Here is a 22,841-nt window from a genome sequence, read left to right as displayed (position 1 = left end):
GGAACAAACGTAGCCTATCTCAACCTTGAATTCTAAGCTGCAGTCAATATTCCCTTCAAAAACTCACTCGGTTCTCACTGGGACACATCGTTGTAGGTGTTCCTGCTTCTAACACAAGTGGGTTTCTTTTGAGAGACACATGGGTTTCTCCAACTCAGCTAAACAGGCCTCTTGTGAAAAATGAGAGCCCATCTCCACCTTGAAATACCTAAGTGCTGAAAGTATTCCTTTAAAAAACTAACTCAACTTTCACAGGGAAGTATTGTTTAACATCCTCCTGCTTCTAACACAGATTATTTTCTTTCGGGTGATACCTGTGTTTCTTCAACTTAGCTTAATAGGCCTATTTGGAACAAAGAGTGCCAATCTCATCCTTGAAAATCCGAAGTTGCATGAAGTGTTCCTTCCACAAAGGAACTCAATTCTTACAGGGAAAAAATACTCTAGATGCTCCTGCTTCTAACAGATATGATTTTCTGTCGAGAGATACCTTTGTTTCTTCAACTAGCTACAATGCACTATTGGAACGAAGAGACCCTACTTCTGCCTTGCAGACCTTACGTGACAGGAGGTATTCCTTTCCAAACCAACTCAAATATCACATGGAATCAATGTGCTTGATGCTTCTGCTTCTAACACACATGGTTTTCTTTCAGGATATACATGTGTTCCTTCAACTCAGCTGAAGAGGCGTGATTGGAATAAACATAGCCTATGTCCACCGTGAAAATCCTAAGTTACAGAAATATTCCGTTTAAACACGAACTCAAATCTCACACAAGCTGCAGCTTCCAACATAGATAGATGTTTTCCTTTGGAGAGACAAATGTGTTTCATAAATCAGCTGAAAAGGCCTAGTTGGAACAAAGAAAGCCTAACTCCACTTTGAAAAACCGAAGTTGCAGAAAGAATTCTTTTCAAAAACTAAGTCAGTTCTCACAGGGAAACAATGTGCTAGATTCTCCTGCTTCTAAGAGAGAAAGTTTTCGGTCAAGAAATACATGCGTTTCTTCAACTTAGCTAAATAAGACAATTTGGAAAAAAGACAGCCTAGCTCCACATTGAAAAACCTAACTTTTAGGAAGTACTCCTTTTAAATACTAACTCAATTCGTTCAGGAGTACAAAGTGCTGGAAACTCCTGGTTCTGAGGAAATGGTTTTCTTTTGACAGATACATGTGTCTCTTCCACTCAGCCCAATACACCTATTTGGAACCAAGTGATCCTAATTCCACCTTGAAAAACCTTTTCTGCAGGAATTATGCTTTTCAAAAATTAACTCAATTCTCACAGGAAAACAATGTGCTACATGCTGCAGCTCCTAACACGGGTGGTTTTCTTTGGAAAGATACATGTGTTTCTTCAACTCACAGCTATGGGTCTACTTAGCACATAGTGAGCCTATCTCCACCATGAGAAACCTGAGTTGCAGGATGTATCCCTATCAAAGACTTACTCAATTCTCACAGGGAAACAATGTGCTGGTGCTCGATGCTTCTGCTCCTAAAACAGATGGCTATCTTTCGAGTCATAGATGTGGCTTTTCATCTTCACTGTATAGGCCGATTTGGATCAAAGAGATCATGTTTCTCCTCTAAAACTGAAAGTTGCAGGAAGTATTTCTGACAAAACCTCTCACAATTCTCACAGGAAAACAATGTGCTAGATCCTCCTGCTCCAAACACAGATTGATTTCTTTCCAGAGATACATGTGCTGCTTCCACTTAGCTCGAACAAAATATGCATGTCTCCACCTTGACACTCAGACTGGCGGTAGGAATTCCTCTGAAAAGTAACTCAATTCTCACAGGAAACAATGCCCTAGGTTCTGAGGCATCTAACATACACAGTTTTCTTTGGAGAGTTACAAGAGTTCCTTCAAATTAGCTGGGCAGTCCTCTTTGGAACCAAATAAGCATTTCTCCTGTTTGAAAATTCTCATTGGCAGTGTGTATTCCTTACAAAATCTAAATCACTTCTCAGAGGAAAACTATGTGCTAGGTGCTCCTGCTTCTAACCTAAATCATTGTCTTTTGTGACGTATATGTGTTTCTACACCTTAGCTAAATAGGCCTATTTGGAACAAAGACAGCCTATCTCCACCTTGAAAAACCTAGGGTGTAGGAAGTGTTCCTCTCAAAACCTACCTCAGTTCTCAGAGGGATACAAAGTGTTAGCTGCTCCTGCTTCTAACACAGATGGTTTTCCAATGAGATAGTTACGTGCTTCATCAACTCACCTGTATAGACCTGTTTGGGACAAAGAGGGCCCATCTGCACTTTGAAAAACCTAAGTTGCAGGAGGTATTCCTTTCGAGAACTAACTCGATTGTCAGAGGGAAACAATGTGCTAGACACTCCTGCTTGTGACACAAAGGGTTTTCTTTTGAGAGATGAATGTGTTTCTTAAACTCAGCTGAAAAGGCCAATTTGGAATATACATAGCCTATCTGCACCTTGAAAATCCTATGTTTCAGGAGGTATTCTTTGCCAAAACTAACTCAGTTCTCAGAGGGCAATAATGTTCTCCATCTTCCCGCATCTAACACAAGTGGGTTTCTTTGGCGAGATGCATGTGTTTCTTCACCTCAGCCTAATAAGCCTACTTGGAACCAAGAGAGCCTATGTCCACCTGGAAAAACCTAAGTTGAAGGAAGCATTCTTTGCAAAATCTACCTCAATTCTTACATTGAAAGAAAGTGTGAGATGCTCCTGCTTCTAACATAGACTGTTTTCTTTTCAGAGATACATGGGTTTCATCAAGTCAGCTGAACTGGACTGTTTGGAACAAAGAGAGGCAACCTCCACCTTGAAATACTTAAGTTGCAGGAAGTTTCCTTTTAAAAACCTACCTCATTTCTCACAGAGAAATAATGGACTAGATGCACCTCCTTCTATCATCCCTGGTTTTCTTTGAGAGATACATGAGTTCCTTCAACTTGTCTGGAGAGGCCTATTTGGAACAAAATGAGCCACTCTCCACCTTGAAAACTCTGATGGCCATGTGAATTCCTTCCACTAACTAAGTCAGTACTCGCAGGGAAACCATGACCTAAATTCTGAGGCTTACCACGTAGATGGTTTTCTCTGGTTCGATTCACGTGGTTTTGAAGTCAGCTGAATAGGTCTATTGGAATAAGGAGAGCTTATCTCTACGCTGAAAATCCTAAGTTGCAAAAACTATGCCTTAAGTACACTAACTGCGTTCTCACAGTAAAACAATGTGGTTGATGCTTGTGCTTCTAATATAGATGGATTTCTTTCGAGAAATTCATGTGTTTCTTCAAGTTATCTGGACAGTCCTATTTGGCACAAAATGAGCCTTTCTTCACCTTGAAAACTGGGATTGGGTGTATGAATTCCTTTCAGAACTAACTCAACTGTCAGAGGGCAAATTGGGCCTACATGCACATGCTCTAACAAATATGGTCTTTCTTTCTAGTGCTCCATGTGTTTCTTCAACTTACGTAAATAGGACTATTTGGGGCAAAGACACCCTATCTCTGCCTTGGAAAATTTACGTTGAAAAGGTATTCATTTCGGAAGAAACTCAATTCCCTCAGGGAATCAAAGGGCTTGAGGTGCCTGCTTCTAACACAGAAGGTATTCTTTCAAGAGATTCACGTGTCTCTTCAACTCAACTGACAATACAGAATAGGAACAAACGTAGCCTATCTCAACCTTGAATTCTAAGCTGCAGTCAATATTCCCTTCAAAAACTCACTCGGTTCTCACTGGGACACATCGTTGTAGGTGTTCCTGCTTCTAACACAAGTGGGTTTCTTTTGAGAGACACATGGGTTTCTCCAACTCAGCTAAACAGGCCTCTTGTGAAAAACGAGAGCCCATCTCCACCTTGAAATACCTAAGTGCTGGAAGTATTCCTTTAAAAAACTAACTCAACTTTCACAGGGAAGTATTGTTTAACATCCTCCTGCTTCTAACACAGATTATTTTCTTTCGGGTGATACCTGTGTTTCTTCAACTTAGCTTAATAGGCCTATTTGGAACAAAGAGTGCCAATCTCATCCTTGAAAATCCGAAGTTGCATGAAGTGTTCCTTCCACAAAGGAACTCAATTCTTACAGGGAAAAAATACTCTAGATGCTCCTGCTTCTAACAGATATGATTTTCTGTCGAGAGATACCTTTGTTTCTTCAACTAGCTACAATGCACTATTGGAACGAAGAGACCCTACTTCTGCCTTGCAGACCTTACGTGACAGGAGGTATTCCTTTCCAAACCAACTCAAATATCACATGGAATCAATGTGCTTGATGCTTCTGCTTCTAACACACATGGTTTTCTTTCAGGATATACATGTGTTCCTTCAACTCAGCTGAAGAGGCGTGATTGGAATAAACATAGCCTATGTCCACCGTGAAAATCCTAAGTTACAGAAATATTCCGTTTAAACACGAACTCAAATCTCACACAAGCTGCAGCTTCCAACATAGATAGATGTTTTCCTTTGGAGAGACAAATGTGTTTCATAAATCAGCTGAAAAGGCCTAGTTGGAACAAAGAAAGCCTAACTCCACTTTGAAAAACCGAAGTTGCAGAAAGAATTCTTTTCAAAAACTAAGTCAGTTCTCACAGGGAAACAATGTGCTAGATTCTCCTGCTTCTAAGAGAGAAAGTTTTCGGTCAAGAAATACATGCGTTTCTTCAACTTAGCTAATTAAGACAATTTGGAAAAAAGACAGCCTAGCTCCACATTGAAAAACCTAACTTTTAGGAAGTACTCCTTTTAAATACTAACTCAATTCGTTCAGGAGTACAAAGTGCTGGAAACTCCTGGTTCTGAGGAAATGGTTTTCTTTTGACAGATACATGTGTCTCTTCGACTCAGCCCAATACACCTATTTGGAACCAAGTGATCCTAATTCCACCTTGAAAAACCTTTTCTGCAGGAATTATGCTTTTCAAAAATTAACTCAATTCTCACAGGAAAACAATGTGCTACATGCTGCAGCTCCTAACACGGGTGGTTTTCTTTGGAAAGATACATGTGTTTCTTCAACTCACAGCTATGGGTCTACTTAGCACATAGTGAGCCTATCTCCACCATGAGAAACCTGAGTTGCAGGATGTATCCCTATCAAAGACTTACTCAATTCTCACAGGGAAACAATGTGCTGGTGCTCGATGCTTCTGCTCCTAAAACAGATGGCTATCTTTCGAGTCATAGATGTGGCTTTTCATCTTCACTGTATAGGCCGATTTGGATCAAAGAGATCATGTTTCTCCTTTAAAGCTGAAAGTTGCAGGAAGTATTTCTGACAAAACCTCTCACAATTCTCACAGGAAAACAATGTGCTAGATCCTCCTCCTCCAAACACAGATTGATTTCTTTCCAGAGATACATGTGCTGCTTCCACTTAGCTCGAACAAAATATGCATGTCTCCACCTTGACACTCAGACTGGCGGTAGGAATTCCTCTGAAAAGTAACTCAATTCTCACAGGAAACAATGCCCTAGGTTCTGAGGCATCTAACATACACAGTTTTCTTTGGAGAGTTACAAGAGTTCCTTCAAATTAGCTGGGCAGTCCTCTTTGGAACCAACTAAGCATTTCTCCTGTTTGAAAATTCTCATTGGCAGTGTGTATTCCTTACAAAATCTAAATCACTTCTCAGAGGAAAACTATGTGCTAGGTGCTCCTGCTTCTAACCTAAATCATTGTCTTTTGTGACGTATATGTGTTTCTACACCTTAGCCAAATAGGCCTATTTGGAACAAAGACAGCCTATCTCCACCTTGAAAAACCTAGGGTGTAGGAAGTGTTCCTCTCAAAACCTACCTCAGTTCTCAGAGGGATACAAAGTGTTAGCTGCTCCTGCTTCTAACACAGATGGTTTTCCAATGAGATAGTTACGTGCTTCATCAACTCACCTGTATAGACCTGTTTGGGACAAAGAGGGCCCATCTGCACTTTGAAAAACCTAAGTTGCAGGAGGTATTCCTTTCGAGAACTAACTCGATTGTCAGAGGGAAACAATGTGCTAGACACTCCTGCTTGTGACACAAAGGGTTTTCTTTTGAGAGATGAATGTGTTTCTTAAACTCAGCTGAAAAGGCCAATTTGGAATATACATAGCCTATCTGCACCTTGAAAATCCTATGTTTCAGGAGGTATTCTTTGCCAAAACTAACTCAGTTCTCAGAGGGCAATAATGTTCTCCATCTTCCCGCATCTAACACAAGTGGGTTTCTTTGGCGAGATGCATGTGTTTCTTCACCTCAGCCTAATAAGCCTACTTGGAACCAAGAGAGCCTATGTCCACCTGGAAAAACCTAAGTTGAAGGAAGCATTCTTTGCAAAATCTACCTCAATTCTTACATTGAAAGAAAGTGTGAGATGCTCCTGCTTCTAACATAGACTGTTTTCTTTTCAGAGATACATGGATTTCATCAAGTCAGCTGAACTGGACTGTTTGGAACAAAGAGAGGCAACCTCCACCTTGAAATACTTAAGTTGCAGGAAGTTTCCTTTTAAAAACCTACCTCATTTCTCACAGAGAAATAATGGACTAGATGCACCTCCTTCTATCATCCCTGGTTTTCTTTGAGAGATACATGAGTTCCTTCAACTTGTCTGGAGAGGCCTATTTGGAACAAAATGAGCCATTCTCCACCTTGAAAACTCTGATGGCCATGTGAATTCCTTCCACTAACTAAGTCAGTACTCGCAGGGAAACCATGACCTAAATTCTGAGGCTTACCACGTAGATGGTTTTCTCTGGTTCGATTCACGTGGTTTTGAAGTCAGCTGAATAGGTCTATTGGAATAAGGAGAGCTTATCTCTACGCTGAAAATCCTAAGTTGCAAAAACTATGCCTTAAGTACACTAACTGCGTTCTCACAGTAAAACAATGTGGTTGATGCTTGTGCTTCTAATATAGATGGATTTCTTTCGAGAAATTCATGTGTTTCTTCAAGTTATCTGGACAGTCCTATTTGGCACAAAATGAGCCTTTCTTCACCTTGAAAACTGGGATTGGGTGTATGAATTCCTTTCAGAACTAACTCAACTGTCAGAGGGCAAATTGGGCCTACATGCACATGCTCTAACAAATATGGTCTTTCTTTCTAGTGCTCCATGTGTTTCTTCAACTTACGTAAATAGGACTATTTGGGGCAAAGACACCCTATCTCTGCCTTGGAAAATTTACGTTGAAAAGGTATTCATTTCGGAAGAAACTCAATTCCCTCAGGGAATCAAAGGGCTTGAGGTGCCTGCTTCTAACACAGAAGGTATTCTTTCAAGAGATTCACATGTCTCTTCAACTCAACTGACAATACAGAATAGGAACAAACGTAGCCTATCTCAACCTTGAATTCTAAGCTGCAGTCAATATTCCCTTCAAAAACTCACTCGGTTCTCACTGGGACACATCGTTGTAGGTGTTCCTGCTTCTAACACAAGTGGGTTTCTTTTGAGAGACACATGGGTTTCTCCAACTCAGCTAAACAGGCCTCTTGTGAAAAACGAGAGCCCATCTCCACCTTGAAATACCTAAGTGCTGGAAGTATTCCTTTAAAAAACTAACTCAACTTTCACAGGGAAGTATTGTTTAACATCCTCCTGCTTCTAACACAGATTATTTTCTTTCGGGTGATACCTGTGTTTCTTCAACTTAGCTTAATAGGCCTATTTGGAACAAAGAGTGCCAATCTCATCCTTGAAAATCCGAAGTTGCATGAAGTGTTCCTTCCACAAAGGAACTCAATTCTTACAGGGAAAAAATACTCTAGATGCTCCTGCTTCTAACAGATATGATTTTCTGTCGAGAGATACCTTTGTTTCTTCAACTAGCTACAATGCACTATTGGAACGAAGAGACCCTACTTCTGCCTTGCAGACCTTACGTGACAGGAGGTATTCCTTTCCAAACCAACTCAAATATCACATGGAATCAATGTGCTTGATGCTTCTGCTTCTAACACACATGGTTTTCTTTCAGGATATACATGTGTTCCTTCAACTCAGCTGAAGAGGCGTGATTGGAATAAACATAGCCTATGTCCACCGTGAAAATCCTAAGTTACAGAAATATTCCGTTTAAACACGAACTCAAATCTCACACAAGCTGCAGCTTCCAACATAGATAGATGTTTTCCTTTGGAGAGACAAATGTGTTTCATAAATCAGCTGAAAAGGCCTAGTTGGAACAAAGAAAGCCTAACTCCACTTTGAAAAACCGAAGTTGCAGAAAGAATTCTTTTCAAAAACTAAGTCAGTTCTCACAGGGAAACAATGTGCTAGATTCTCCTGCTTCTAAGAGAGAAAGTTTTCGGTCAAGAAATACATGCGTTTCTTCAACTTAGCTAAATAAGACAATTTGGAAAAAAGACAGCCTAGCTCCACATTGAAAAACCTAACTTTTAGGAAGTACTCCTTTTAAATACTAACTCAATTCGTTCAGGAGTACAAAGTGCTGGAAACTCCTGGTTCTGAGGAAATGGTTTTCTTTTGACAGATACATGTGTCTCTTCGACTCAGCCCAATACACCTATTTGGAACCAAGTGATCCTAATTCCACCTTGAAAAACCTTTTCTGCAGGAATTATGCTTTTCAAAAATTAACTCAATTCTCACAGGAAAACAATGTGCTACATGCTGCAGCTCCTAACACGGGTGGTTTTCTTTGGAAAGATACATGTGTTTCTTCAACTCACAGCTATGGGTCTACTTAGCACATAGTGAGCCTATCTCCACCATGAGAAACCTGAGTTGCAGGATGTATCCCTATCAAAGACTTACTCAATTCTCACAGGGAAACAATGTGCTGGTGCTCGATGCTTCTGCTCCTAAAACAGATGGCTATCTTTCGAGTCATAGATGTGGCTTTTCATCTTCACTGTATAGGCCGATTTGGATCAAAGAGATCATGTTTCTCCTTTAAAGCTGAAAGTTGCAGGAAGTATTTCTGACAAAACCTCTCACAATTCTCACAGGAAAACAATGTGCTAGATCCTCCTGCTCCAAACACAGATTGATTTCTTTCCAGAGATACATGTGCTGCTTCCACTTAGCTCGAACAAAATATGCATGTCTCCACCTTGACACTCAGACTGGCGGTAGGAATTCCTCTGAAAAGTAACTCAATTCTCACAGGAAACAATGCCCTAGGTTCTGAGGCATCTAACATACACAGTTTTCTTTGGAGAGTTACAAGAGTTCCTTCAAATTAGCTGGGCAGTCCTCTTTGGAACCAACTAAGCATTTCTCCTGTTTGAAAATTCTCATTGGCAGTGTGTATTCCTTACAAAATCTAAATCACTTCTCAGAGGAAAACTATGTGCTAGGTGCTCCTGCTTCTAACCTAAATCATTGTCTTTTGTGACGTATATGTGTTTCTACACCTTAGCCAAATAGGCCTATTTGGAACAAAGACAGCCTATCTCCACCTTGAAAAACCTAGGGTGTAGGAAGTGTTCCTCTCAAAACCTACCTCAGTTCTCAGAGGGATACAAAGTGTTAGCTGCTCCTGCTTCTAACACAGATGGTTTTCCAATGAGATAGTTACGTGCTTCATCAACTCACCTGTATAGACCTGTTTGGGACAAAGAGGGCCCATCTGCACTTTGAAAAACCTAAGTTGCAGGAGGTATTCCTTTCGAGAACTAACTCGATTGTCAGAGGGAAACAATGTGCTAGACACTCCTGCTTGTGACACAAAGGGTTTTCTTTTGAGAGATGAATGTGTTTCTTAAACTCAGCTGAAAAGGCCAATTTGGAATATACATAGCCTATCTGCACCTTGAAAATCCTATGTTTCAGGAGGTATTCTTTGCCAAAACTAACTCAGTTCTCAGAGGGCAATAATGTTCTCCATCTTCCCGCATCTAACACAAGTGGGTTTCTTTGGCGAGATGCATGTGTTTCTTCACCTCAGCCTAATAAGCCTACTTGGAACCAAGAGAGCCTATGTCCACCTGGAAAAACCTAAGTTGAAGGAAGCATTCTTTGCAAAATCTACCTCAATTCTTACATTGAAAGAAAGTGTGAGATGCTCCTGCTTCTAACATAGACTGTTTTCTTTTCAGAGATACATGGGTTTCATCAAGTCAGCTGAACTGGACTGTTTGGAACAAAGAGAGGCAACCTCCACCTTGAAATACTTAAGTTGCAGGAAGTTTCCTTTTAAAAACCTACCTCATTTCTCACAGAGAAATAATGGACTAGATGCACCTCCTTCTATCATCCCTGGTTTTCTTTGAGAGATACATGAGTTCCTTCAACTTGTCTGGAGAGGCCTATTTGGAACAAAATGAGCCACTCTCCACCTTGAAAACTCTGATGGCCATGTGAATTCCTTCCACTAACTAAGTCAGTACTCGCAGGGAAACCATGACCTAAATTCTGAGGCTTACCACGTAGATGGTTTTCTCTGGTTCGATTCACGTGGTTTTGAAGTCAGCTGAATAGGTCTATTGGAATAAGGAGAGCTTATCTCTACGCTGAAAATCCTAAGTTGCAAAAACTATGCCTTAAGTACACTAACTGCGTTCTCACAGTAAAACAATGTGGTTGATGCTTGTGCTTCTAATATAGATGGATTTCTTTCGAGAAATTCATGTGTTTCTTCAAGTTATCTGGACAGTCCTATTTGGCACAAAATGAGCCTTTCTTCACCTTGAAAACTGGGATTGGGTGTATGAATTCCTTTCAGAACTAACTCAACTGTCAGAGGGCAAATTGGGCCTACATGCACATGCTCTAACAAATATGGTCTTTCTTTCTAGTGCTCCATGTGTTTCTTCAACTTACGTAAATAGGACTATTTGGGGCAAAGACACCCTATCTCTGCCTTGGAAAATTTACGTTGAAAAGGTATTCATTTCGGAAGAAACTCAATTCCCTCAGGGAATCAAAGGGCTTGAGGTGCCTGCTTCTAACACAGAAGGTATTCTTTCAAGAGATTCACGTGTCTCTTCAACTCAACTGACAATACAGAATAGGAACAAACGTAGCCTATCTCAACCTTGAATTCTAAGCTGCAGTCAATATTCCCTTCAAAAACTCACTCGGTTCTCACTGGGACACATCGTTGTAGGTGTTCCTGCTTCTAACACAAGTGGGTTTCTTTTGAGAGACACATGGGTTTCTCCAACTCAGCTAAACAGGCCTCTTGTGAAAAACGAGAGCCCATCTCCACCTTGAAATACCTAAGTGCTGGAAGTATTCCTTTAAAAAACTAACTCAACTTTCACAGGGAAGTATTGTTTAACATCCTCCTGCTTCTAACACAGATTATTTTCTTTCGGGTGATACCTGTGTTTCTTCAACTTAGCTTAATAGGCCTATTTGGAACAAAGAGTGCCAATCTCATCCTTGAAAATCCGAAGTTGCATGAAGTGTTCCTTCCACAAAGGAACTCAATTCTTACAGGGAAAAAATACTCTAGATGCTCCTGCTTCTAACAGATATGATTTTCTGTCGAGAGATACCTTTGTTTCTTCAACTAGCTACAATGCACTATTGGAACGAAGAGACCCTACTTCTGCCTTGCAGACCTTACGTGACAGGAGGTATTCCTTTCCAAACCAACTCAAATATCACATGGAATCAATGTGCTTGATGCTTCTGCTTCTAACACACATGGTTTTCTTTCAGGATATACATGTGTTCCTTCAACTCAGCTGAAGAGGCGTGATTGGAATAAACATAGCCTATGTCCACCGTGAAAATCCTAAGTTACAGAAATATTCCGTTTAAACACGAACTCAAATCTCACACAAGCTGCAGCTTCCAACATAGATAGATGTTTTCCTTTGGAGAGACAAATGTGTTTCATAAATCAGCTGAAAAGGCCTAGTTGGAACAAAGAAAGCCTAACTCCACTTTGAAAAACCGAAGTTGCAGAAAGAATTCTTTTCAAAAACTAAGTCAGTTCTCACAGGGAAACAATGTGCTAGATTCTCCTGCTTCTAAGAGAGAAAGTTTTCGGTCAAGAAATACATGCGTTTCTTCAACTTAGCTAAATAAGACAATTTGGAAAAAAGACAGCCTAGCTCCACATTGAAAAACCTAACTTTTAGGAAGTACTCCTTTTAAATACTAACTCAATTCGTTCAGGAGTACAAAGTGCTGGAAACTCCTGGTTCTGAGGAAATGGTTTTCTTTTGACAGATACATGTGTCTCTTCGACTCAGCCCAATACACCTATTTGGAACCAAGTGATCCTAATTCCACCTTGAAAAACCTTTTCTGCAGGAATTATGCTTTTCAAAAATTAACTCAATTCTCACAGGAAAACAATGTGCTACATGCTGCAGCTCCTAACACGGGTGGTTTTCTTTGGAAAGATACATGTGTTTCTTCAACTCACAGCTATGGGTCTACTTAGCACATAGTGAGCCTATCTCCACCATGAGAAACCTGAGTTGCAGGATGTATCCCTATCAAAGACTTACTCAATTCTCACAGGGAAACAATGTGCTGGTGCTCGATGCTTCTGCTCCTAAAACAGATGGCTATCTTTCGAGTCATAGATGTGGCTTTTCATCTTCACTGTATAGGCCGATTTGGATCAAAGAGATCATGTTTCTCCTTTAAAGCTGAAAGTTGCAGGAAGTATTTCTGACAAAACCTCTCACAATTCTCACAGGAAAACAATGTGCTAGATCCTCCTCCTCCAAACACAGATTGATTTCTTTCCAGAGATACATGTGCTGCTTCCACTTAGCTCGAACAAAATATGCATGTCTCCACCTTGACACTCAGACTGGCGGTAGGAATTCCTCTGAAAAGTAACTCAATTCTCACAGGAAACAATGCCCTAGGTTCTGAGGCATCTAACATACACAGTTTTCTTTGGAGAGTTACAAGAGTTCCTTCAAATTAGCTGGGCAGTCCTCTTTGGAACCAACTAAGCATTTCTCCTGTTTGAAAATTCTCATTGGCAGTGTGTATTCCTTACAAAATCTAAATCACTTCTCAGAGGAAAACTATGTGCTAGGTGCTCCTGCTTCTAACCTAAATCATTGTCTTTTGTGACGTATATGTGTTTCTACACCTTAGCCAAATAGGCCTATTTGGAACAAAGACAGCCTATCTCCACCTTGAAAAACCTAGGGTGTAGGAAGTGTTCCTCTCAAAACCTACCTCAGTTCTCAGAGGGATACAAAGTGTTAGCTGCTCCTGCTTCTAACACAGATGGTTTTCCAATGAGATAGTTACGTGCTTCATCAACTCACCTGTATAGACCTGTTTGGGACAAAGAGGGCCCATCTGCACTTTGAAAAACCTAAGTTGCAGGAGGTATTCCTTTCGAGAACTAACTCGATTGTCAGAGGGAAACAATGTGCTAGACACTCCTGCTTGTGACACAAAGGGTTTTCTTTTGAGAGATGAATGTGTTTCTTAAACTCAGCTGAAAAGGCCAATTTGGAATATACATAGCCTATCTGCACCTTGAAAATCCTATGTTTCAGGAGGTATTCTTTGCCAAAACTAACTCAGTTCTCAGAGGGCAATAATGTTCTCCATCTTCCCGCATCTAACACAAGTGGGTTTCTTTGGCGAGATGCATGTGTTTCTTCACCTCAGCCTAATAAGCCTACTTGGAACCAAGAGAGCCTATGTCCACCTGGAAAAACCTAAGTTGAAGGAAGCATTCTTTGCAAAATCTACCTCAATTCTTACATTGAAAGAAAGTGTGAGATGCTCCTGCTTCTAACATAGACTGTTTTCTTTTCAGAGATACATGGGTTTCATCAAGTCAGCTGAACTGGACTGTTTGGAACAAAGAGAGGCAACCTCCACCTTGAAATACTTAAGTTGCAGGAAGTTTCCTTTTAAAAACCTACCTCATTTCTCACAGAGAAATAATGGACTAGATGCACCTCCTTCTATCATCCCTGGTTTTCTTTGAGAGATACATGAGTTCCTTCAACTTGTCTGGAGAGGCCTATTTGGAACAAAATGAGCCACTCTCCACCTTGAAAACTCTGATGGCCATGTGAATTCCTTCCACTAACTAAGTCAGTACTCGCAGGGAAACCATGACCTAAATTCTGAGGCTTACCACGTAGATGGTTTTCTCTGGTTCGATTCACGTGGTTTTGAAGTCAGCTGAATAGGTCTATTGGAATAAGGAGAGCTTATCTCTACGCTGAAAATCCTAAGTTGCAAAAACTATGCCTTAAGTACACTAACTGCGTTCTCACAGTAAAACAATGTGGTTGATGCTTGTGCTTCTAATATAGATGGATTTCTTTCGAGAAATTCATGTGTTTCTTCAAGTTATCTGGACAGTCCTATTTGGCACAAAATGAGCCTTTCTTCACCTTGAAAACTGGGATTGGGTGTATGAATTCCTTTCAGAACTAACTCAACTGTCAGAGGGCAAATTGGGCCTACATGCACATGCTCTAACAAATATGGTCTTTCTTTCTAGTGCTCCATGTGTTTCTTCAACTTACGTAAATAGGACTATTTGGGGCAAAGACACCCTATCTCTGCCTTGGAAAATTTACGTTGAAAAGGTATTCATTTCGGAAGAAACTCAATTCCCTCAGGGAATCAAAGGGCTTGAGGTGCCTGCTTCTAACACAGAAGGTATTCTTTCAAGAGATTCACGTGTCTCTTCAACTCAACTGACAATACAGAATAGGAACAAACGTAGCCTATCTCAACCTTGAATTCTAAGCTGCAGTCAATATTCCCTTCAAAAACTCACTCGGTTCTCACTGGGACACATCGTTGTAGGTGTTCCTGCTTCTAACACAAGTGGGTTTCTTTTGAGAGACACATGGGTTTCTCCAACTCAGCTAAACAGGCCTCTTGTGAAAAACGAGAGCCCATCTCCACCTTGAAATACCTAAGTGCTGGAAGTATTCCTTTAAAAAACTAACTCAACTTTCACAGGGAAGTATTGTTTAACATCCTCCTGCTTCTAACACAGATTATTTTCTTTCGGGTGATACCTGTGTTTCTTCAACTTAGCTTAATAGGCCTATTTGGAACAAAGAGTGCCAATCTCATCCTTGAAAATCCGAAGTTGCATGAAGTGTTCCTTCCACAAAGGAACTCAATTCTTACAGGGAAAAAATACTCTAGATGCTCCTGCTTCTAACAGATATGATTTTCTGTCGAGAGATACCTTTGTTTCTTCAACTAGCTACAATGCACTATTGGAACGAAGAGACCCTACTTCTGCCTTGCAGACCTTACGTGACAGGAGGTATTCCTTTCCAAACCAACTCAAATATCACATGGAATCAATGTGCTTGATGCTTCTGCTTCTAACACACATGGTTTTCTTTCAGGATATACATGTGTTCCTTCAACTCAGCTGAAGAGGCGTGATTGGAATAAACATAGCCTATGTCCACCGTGAAAATCCTAAGTTACAGAAATATTCCGTTTAAACACGAACTCAAATCTCACACAAGCTGCAGCTTCCAACATAGATAGATGTTTTCCTTTGGAGAGACAAATGTGTTTCATAAATCAGCTGAAAAGGCCTAGTTGGAACAAAGAAAGCCTAACTCCACTTTGAAAAACCGAAGTTGCAGAAAGAATTCTTTTCAAAAACTAAGTCAGTTCTCACAGGGAAACAATGTGCTAGATTCTCCTGCTTCTAAGAGAGAAAGTTTTCGGTCAAGAAATACATGCGTTTCTTCAACTTAGCTAATTAAGACAATTTGGAAAAAAGACAGCCTAGCTCCACATTGAAAAACCTAACTTTTAGGAAGTACTCCTTTTAAATACTAACTCAATTCGTTCAGGAGTACAAAGTGCTGGAAACTCCTGGTTCTGAGGAAATGGTTTTCTTTTGACAGATACATGTGTCTCTTCGACTCAGCCCAATACACCTATTTGGAACCAAGTGATCCTAATTCCACCTTGAAAAACCTTTTCTGCAGGAATTATGCTTTTCAAAAATTAACTCAATTCTCACAGGAAAACAATGTGCTACATGCTGCAGCTCCTAACACGGGTGGTTTTCTTTGGAAAGATACATGTGTTTCTTCAACTCACAGCTATGGGTCTACTTAGCACATAGTGAGCCTATCTCCACCATGAGAAACCTGAGTTGCAGGATGTATCCCTATCAAAGACTTACTCAATTCTCACAGGGAAACAATGTGCTGGTGCTCGATGCTTCTGCTCCTAAAACAGATGGCTATCTTTCGAGTCATAGATGTGGCTTTTCATCTTCACTGTATAGGCCGATTTGGATCAAAGAGATCATGTTTCTCCTTTAAAGCTGAAAGTTGCAGGAAGTATTTCTGACAAAACCTCTCACAATTCTCACAGGAAAACAATGTGCTAGATCCTCCTCCTCCAAACACAGATTGATTTCTTTCCAGAGATACATGTGCTGCTTCCACTTAGCTCGAACAAAATATGCATGTCTCCACCTTGACACTCAGACTGGCGGTAGGAATTCCTCTGAAAAGTAACTCAATTCTCACAGGAAACAATGCCCTAGGTTCTGAGGCATCTAACATACACAGTTTTCTTTGGAGAGTTACAAGAGTTCCTTCAAATTAGCTGGGCAGTCCTCTTTGGAACCAACTAAGCATTTCTCCTGTTTGAAAATTCTCATTGGCAGTGTGTATTCCTTACAAAATCTAAATCACTTCTCAGAGGAAAACTATGTGCTAGGTGCTCCTGCTTCTAACCTAAATCATTGTCTTTTGTGACGTATATGTGTTTCTACACCTTAGCCAAATAGGCCTATTTGGAACAAAGACAGCCTATCTCCACCTTGAAAAACCTAGGGTGTAGGAAGTGTTCCTCTCAAAACCTACCTCAGTTCTCAGAGGGATACAAAGTGTTAGCTGCTCCTGCTTCTAACACAGATGGTTTTCCAATGAGATAGTTACGTGCTTCATCAACTCACCTGTATAGACCTGTTTGGGACAAAGAGGGCCCATCTGCACTTTGAAAAACCTAAGTTGCAGGAGGTATTCCTTTCGAGAACTAACTCGATTGTCAGAGGGAAACAATGTGCTAGACACTCCTGCTTGTGACACAAAGGGTTTTCTTTTGAGAGATGAATGTGTTTCTTAAACTCAGCTGAAAAGGCCAATTTGGAATATACATAGCCTATCTGCACCTTGAAAATCCTATGTTTCAGGAGGTATTCTTTGCCAAAACTAACTCAGTTCTCAGAGGGCAATAATGTTCTCCATCTTCCCGCATCTAACACAAGTGGGTTTCTTTGGCGAGATGCATGTGTTTCTTCACCTCAGCCTAATAAGCCTACTTGGAACCAAGAGAGCCTATGTCCACCTGGAAAAACCTAAGTTGAAGGAAGCATTCTTTGCAAAATCTACCTCAATTCTTACATTGAAAGAAAGTGTGAGATGCTCCTGCTTCTAACATAGACTGTTTTCTTTTCAGAGATACATGGATTTCATCAAGTCAGCTGAACTGGACTGTTTGGAACAAAGAGAGGCAACCTCCACCTTGAAATACTTAAGTTGCAGGAAGTTTCCTTTTAAAAACCTACCTCATTTCTCACAGAGAAATAATGGACTAGATGCACCTCCTTCTATCATCCCTGGTTTTCTTTGAGAGATACATGAGTTCCTTCAACTTGTCTGGAGAGGCCTATTTGGAACAAAATGAGCCATTCTCCACCTTGAAAACTCTGATGGCCATGTGAATTCCTTCCACTAACTAAGTCAGTACTCGCAGGGAAACCATGACCTAAATTCTGAGGCTTACCACGTAGATGGTTTTCTCTGGTTCGATTCACGTGGTTTTGAAGTCAGCTGAATAGGTCTATTGGAATAAGGAGAGCTTATCTCTACGCTGAAAATCCTAAGTTGCAAAAACTATGCCTTAAGTACACTAACTGCGTTCTCACAGTAAAACAATGTGGTTGATGCTTGTGCTTCTAATATAGATGGATTTCTTTCGAGAAATTCATGTGTTTCTTCAAGTTATCTGGACAGTCCTATTTGGCACAAAATGAGCCTTTCTTCACCTTGAAAACTGGGATTGGGTGTATGAATTCCTTTCAGAACTAACTCAACTGTCAGAGGGCAAATTGGGCCTACATGCACATGCTCTAACAAATATGGTCTTTCTTTCTAGTGCTCCATGTGTTTCTTCAACTTACGTAAATAGGACTATTTGGGGCAAAGACACCCTATCTCTGCCTTGGAAAATTTACGTTGAAAAGGTATTCATTTCGGAAGAAACTCAATTCCCTCAGGGAATCAAAGGGCTTGAGGTGCCTGCTTCTAACACAGAAGGTATTCTTTCAAGAGATTCACATGTCTCTTCAACTCAACTGACAATACAGAATAGGAACAAACGTAGCCTATCTCAACCTTGAATTCTAAGCTGCAGTCAATATTCCCTTCAAAAACTCACTCGGTTCTCACTGGGACACATCGTTGTAGGTGTTCCTGCTTCTAACACAAGTGGGTTTCTTTTGAGAGACACATGGGTTTCTCCAACTCAGCTAAACAGGCCTCTTGTGAAAAACGAGAGCCCATCTCCACCTTGAAATACCTAAGTGCTGGAAGTATTCCTTTAAAAAACTAACTCAACTTTCACAGGGAAGTATTGTTTAACATCCTCCTGCTTCTAACACAGATTATTTTCTTTCGGGTGATACCTGTGTTTCTTCAACTTAGCTTAATAGGCCTATTTGGAACAAAGAGTGCCAATCTCATCCTTGAAAATCCGAAGTTGCATGAAGTGTTCCTTCCACAAAGGAACTCAATTCTTACAGGGAAAAAATACTCTAGATGCTCCTGCTTCTAACAGATATGATTTTCTGTCGAGAGATACCTTTGTTTCTTCAACTAGCTACAATGCACTATTGGAACGAAGAGACCCTACTTCTGCCTTGCAGACCTTACGTGACAGGAGGTATTCCTTTCCAAACCAACTCAAATATCACATGGAATCAATGTGCTTGATGCTTCTGCTTCTAACACACATGGTTTTCTTTCAGGATATACATGTGTTCCTTCAACTCAGCTGAAGAGGCGTGATTGGAATAAACATAGCCTATGTCCACCGTGAAAATCCTAAGTTACAGAAATATTCCGTTTAAACACGAACTCAAATCTCACACAAGCTGCAGCTTCCAACATAGATAGATGTTTTCCTTTGGAGAGACAAATGTGTTTCATAAATCAGCTGAAAAGGCCTAGTTGGAACAAAGAAAGCCTAACTCCACTTTGAAAAACCGAAGTTGCAGAAAGAATTCTTTTCAAAAACTAAGTCAGTTCTCACAGGGAAACAATGTGCTAGATTCTCCTGCTTCTAAGAGAGAAAGTTTTCGGTCAAGAAATACATGCGTTTCTTCAACTTAGCTAAATAAGACAATTTGGAAAAAAGACAGCCTAGCTCCACATTGAAAAACCTAACTTTTAGGAAGTACTCCTTTTAAATACTAACTCAATTCGTTCAGGAGTACAAAGTGCTGGAAACTCCTGGTTCTGAGGAAATGGTTTTCTTTTGACAGATACATGTGTCTCTTCGACTCAGCCCAATACACCTATTTGGAACCAAGTGATCCTAATTCCACCTTGAAAAACCTTTTCTGCAGGAATTATGCTTTTCAAAAATTAACTCAATTCTCACAGGAAAACAATGTGCTACATGCTGCAGCTCCTAACACGGGTGGTTTTCTTTGGAAAGATACATGTGTTTCTTCAACTCACAGCTATGGGTCTACTTAGCACATAGTGAGCCTATCTCCACCATGAGAAACCTGAGTTGCAGGATGTATCCCTATCAAAGACTTACTCAATTCTCACAGGGAAACAATGTGCTGGTGCTCGATGCTTCTGCTCCTAAAACAGATGGCTATCTTTCGAGTCATAGATGTGGCTTTTCATCTTCACTGTATAGGCCGATTTGGATCAAAGAGATCATGTTTCTCCTTTAAAGCTGAAAGTTGCAGGAAGTATTTCTGACAAAACCTCTCACAATTCTCACAGGAAAACAATGTGCTAGATCCTCCTGCTCCAAACACAGATTGATTTCTTTCCAGAGATACATGTGCTGCTTCCACTTAGCTCGAACAAAATATGCATGTCTCCACCTTGACACTCAGACTGGCGGTAGGAATTCCTCTGAAAAGTAACTCAATTCTCACAGGAAACAATGCCCTAGGTTCTGAGGCATCTAACATACACAGTTTTCTTTGGAGAGTTACAAGAGTTCCTTCAAATTAGCTGGGCAGTCCTCTTTGGAACCAACTAAGCATTTCTCCTGTTTGAAAATTCTCATTGGCAGTGTGTATTCCTTACAAAATCTAAATCACTTCTCAGAGGAAAACTATGTGCTAGGTGCTCCTGCTTCTAACCTAAATCATTGTCTTTTGTGACGTATATGTGTTTCTACACCTTAGCCAAATAGGCCTATTTGGAACAAAGACAGCCTATCTCCACCTTGAAAAACCTAGGGTGTAGGAAGTGTTCCTCTCAAAACCTACCTCAGTTCTCAGAGGGATACAAAGTGTTAGCTGCTCCTGCTTCTAACACAGATGGTTTTCCAATGAGATAGTTACGTGCTTCATCAACTCACCTGTATAGACCTGTTTGGGACAAAGAGGGCCCATCTGCACTTTGAAAAACCTAAGTTGCAGGAGGTATTCCTTTCGAGAACTAACTCGATTGTCAGAGGGAAACAATGTGCTAGACACTCCTGCTTGTGACACAAAGGGTTTTCTTTTGAGAGATGAATGTGTTTCTTAAACTCAGCTGAAAAGGCCAATTTGGAATATACATAGCCTATCTGCACCTTGAAAATCCTATGTTTCAGGAGGTATTCTTTGCCAAAACTAACTCAGTTCTCAGAGGGCAATAATGTTCTCCATCTTCCCGCATCTAACACAAGTGGGTTTCTTTGGCGAGATGCATGTGTTTCTTCACCTCAGCCTAATAAGCCTACTTGGAACCAAGAGAGCCTATGTCCACCTGGAAAAACCTAAGTTGAAGGAAGCATTCTTTGCAAAATCTACCTCAATTCTTACATTGAAAGAAAGTGTGAGATGCTCCTGCTTCTAACATAGACTGTTTTCTTTTCAGAGATACATGGGTTTCATCAAGTCAGCTGAACTGGACTGTTTGGAACAAAGAGAGGCAACCTCCACCTTGAAATACTTAAGTTGCAGGAAGTTTCCTTTTAAAAACCTACCTCATTTCTCACAGAGAAATAATGGACTAGATGCACCTCCTTCTATCATCCCTGGTTTTCTTTGAGAGATACATGAGTTCCTTCAACTTGTCTGGAGAGGCCTATTTGGAACAAAATGAGCCACTCTCCACCTTGAAAACTCTGATGGCCATGTGAATTCCTTCCACTAACTAAGTCAGTACTCGCAGGGAAACCATGACCTAAATTCTGAGGCTTACCACGTAGATGGTTTTCTCTGGTTCGATTCACGTGGTTTTGAAGTCAGCTGAATAGGTCTATTGGAATAAGGAGAGCTTATCTCTACGCTGAAAATCCTAAGTTGCAAAAACTATGCCTTAAGTACACTAACTGCGTTCTCACAGTAAAACAATGTGGTTGATGCTTGTGCTTCTAATATAGATGGATTTCTTTCGAGAAATTCATGTGTTTCTTCAAGTTATCTGGACAGTCCTATTTGGCACAAAATGAGCCTTTCTTCACCTTGAAAACTGGGATTGGGTGTATGAATTCCTTTCAGAACTAACTCAACTGTCAGAGGGCAAATTGGGCCTACATGCACATGCTCTAACAAATATGGTCTTTCTTTCTAGTGCTCCATGTGTTTCTTCAACTTACGTAAATAGGACTATTTGGGGCAAAGACACCCTATCTCTGCCTTGGAAAATTTACGTTGAAAAGGTATTCATTTCGGAAGAAACTCAATTCCCTCAGGGAATCAAAGGGCTTGAGGTGCCTGCTTCTAACACAGAAGGTATTCTTTCAAGAGATTCACGTGTCTCTTCAACTCAACTGACAATACAGAATAGGAACAAACGTAGCCTATCTCAACCTTGAATTCTAAGCTGCAGTCAATATTCCCTTCAAAAACTCACTCGGTTCTCACTGGGACACATCGTTGTAGGTGTTCCTGCTTCTAACACAAGTGGGTTTCTTTTGAGAGACACATGGGTTTCTCCAACTCAGCTAAACAGGCCTCTTGTGAAAAACGAGAGCCCATCTCCACCTTGAAATACCTAAGTGCTGGAAGTATTCCTTTAAAAAACTAACTCAACTTTCACAGGGAAGTATTGTTTAACATCCTCCTGCTTCTAACACAGATTATTTTCTTTCGGGTGATACCTGTGTTTCTTCAACTTAGCTTAATAGGCCTATTTGGAACAAAGAGTGCCAATCTCATCCTTGAAAATCCGAAGTTGCATGAAGTGTTCCTTCCACAAAGGAACTCAATTCTTACAGGGAAAAAATACTCTAGATGCTCCTGCTTCTAACAGATATGATTTTCTGTCGAGAGATACCTTTGTTTCTTCAACTAGCTACAATGCACTATTGGAACGAAGAGACCCTACTTCTGCCTTGCAGACCTTACGTGACAGGAGGTATTCCTTTCCAAACCAACTCAAATATCACATGGAATCAATGTGCTTGATGCTTCTGCTTCTAACACACATGGTTTTCTTTCAGGATATACATGTGTTCCTTCAACTCAGCTGAAGAGGCGTGATTGGAATAAACATAGCCTATGTCCACCGTGAAAATCCTAAGTTACAGAAATATTCCGTTTAAACACGAACTCAAATCTCACACAAGCTGCAGCTTCCAACATAGATAGATGTTTTCCTTTGGAGAGACAAATGTGTTTCATAAATCAGCTGAAAAGGCCTAGTTGGAACAAAGAAAGCCTAACTCCACTTTGAAAAACCGAAGTTGCAG

The sequence above is a fragment of the Castor canadensis genome, chromosome 17 (genome assembly GCF_047511655.1).
Source record: "Castor canadensis chromosome 17, mCasCan1.hap1v2, whole genome shotgun sequence".
Classification (NCBI taxonomy): Eukaryota; Metazoa; Chordata; class Mammalia; order Rodentia; family Castoridae; genus Castor; species Castor canadensis.
The sequence above is the reverse complement of the archived record's forward strand: the minus strand, read 5'-3'. Positions refer to the sequence as shown.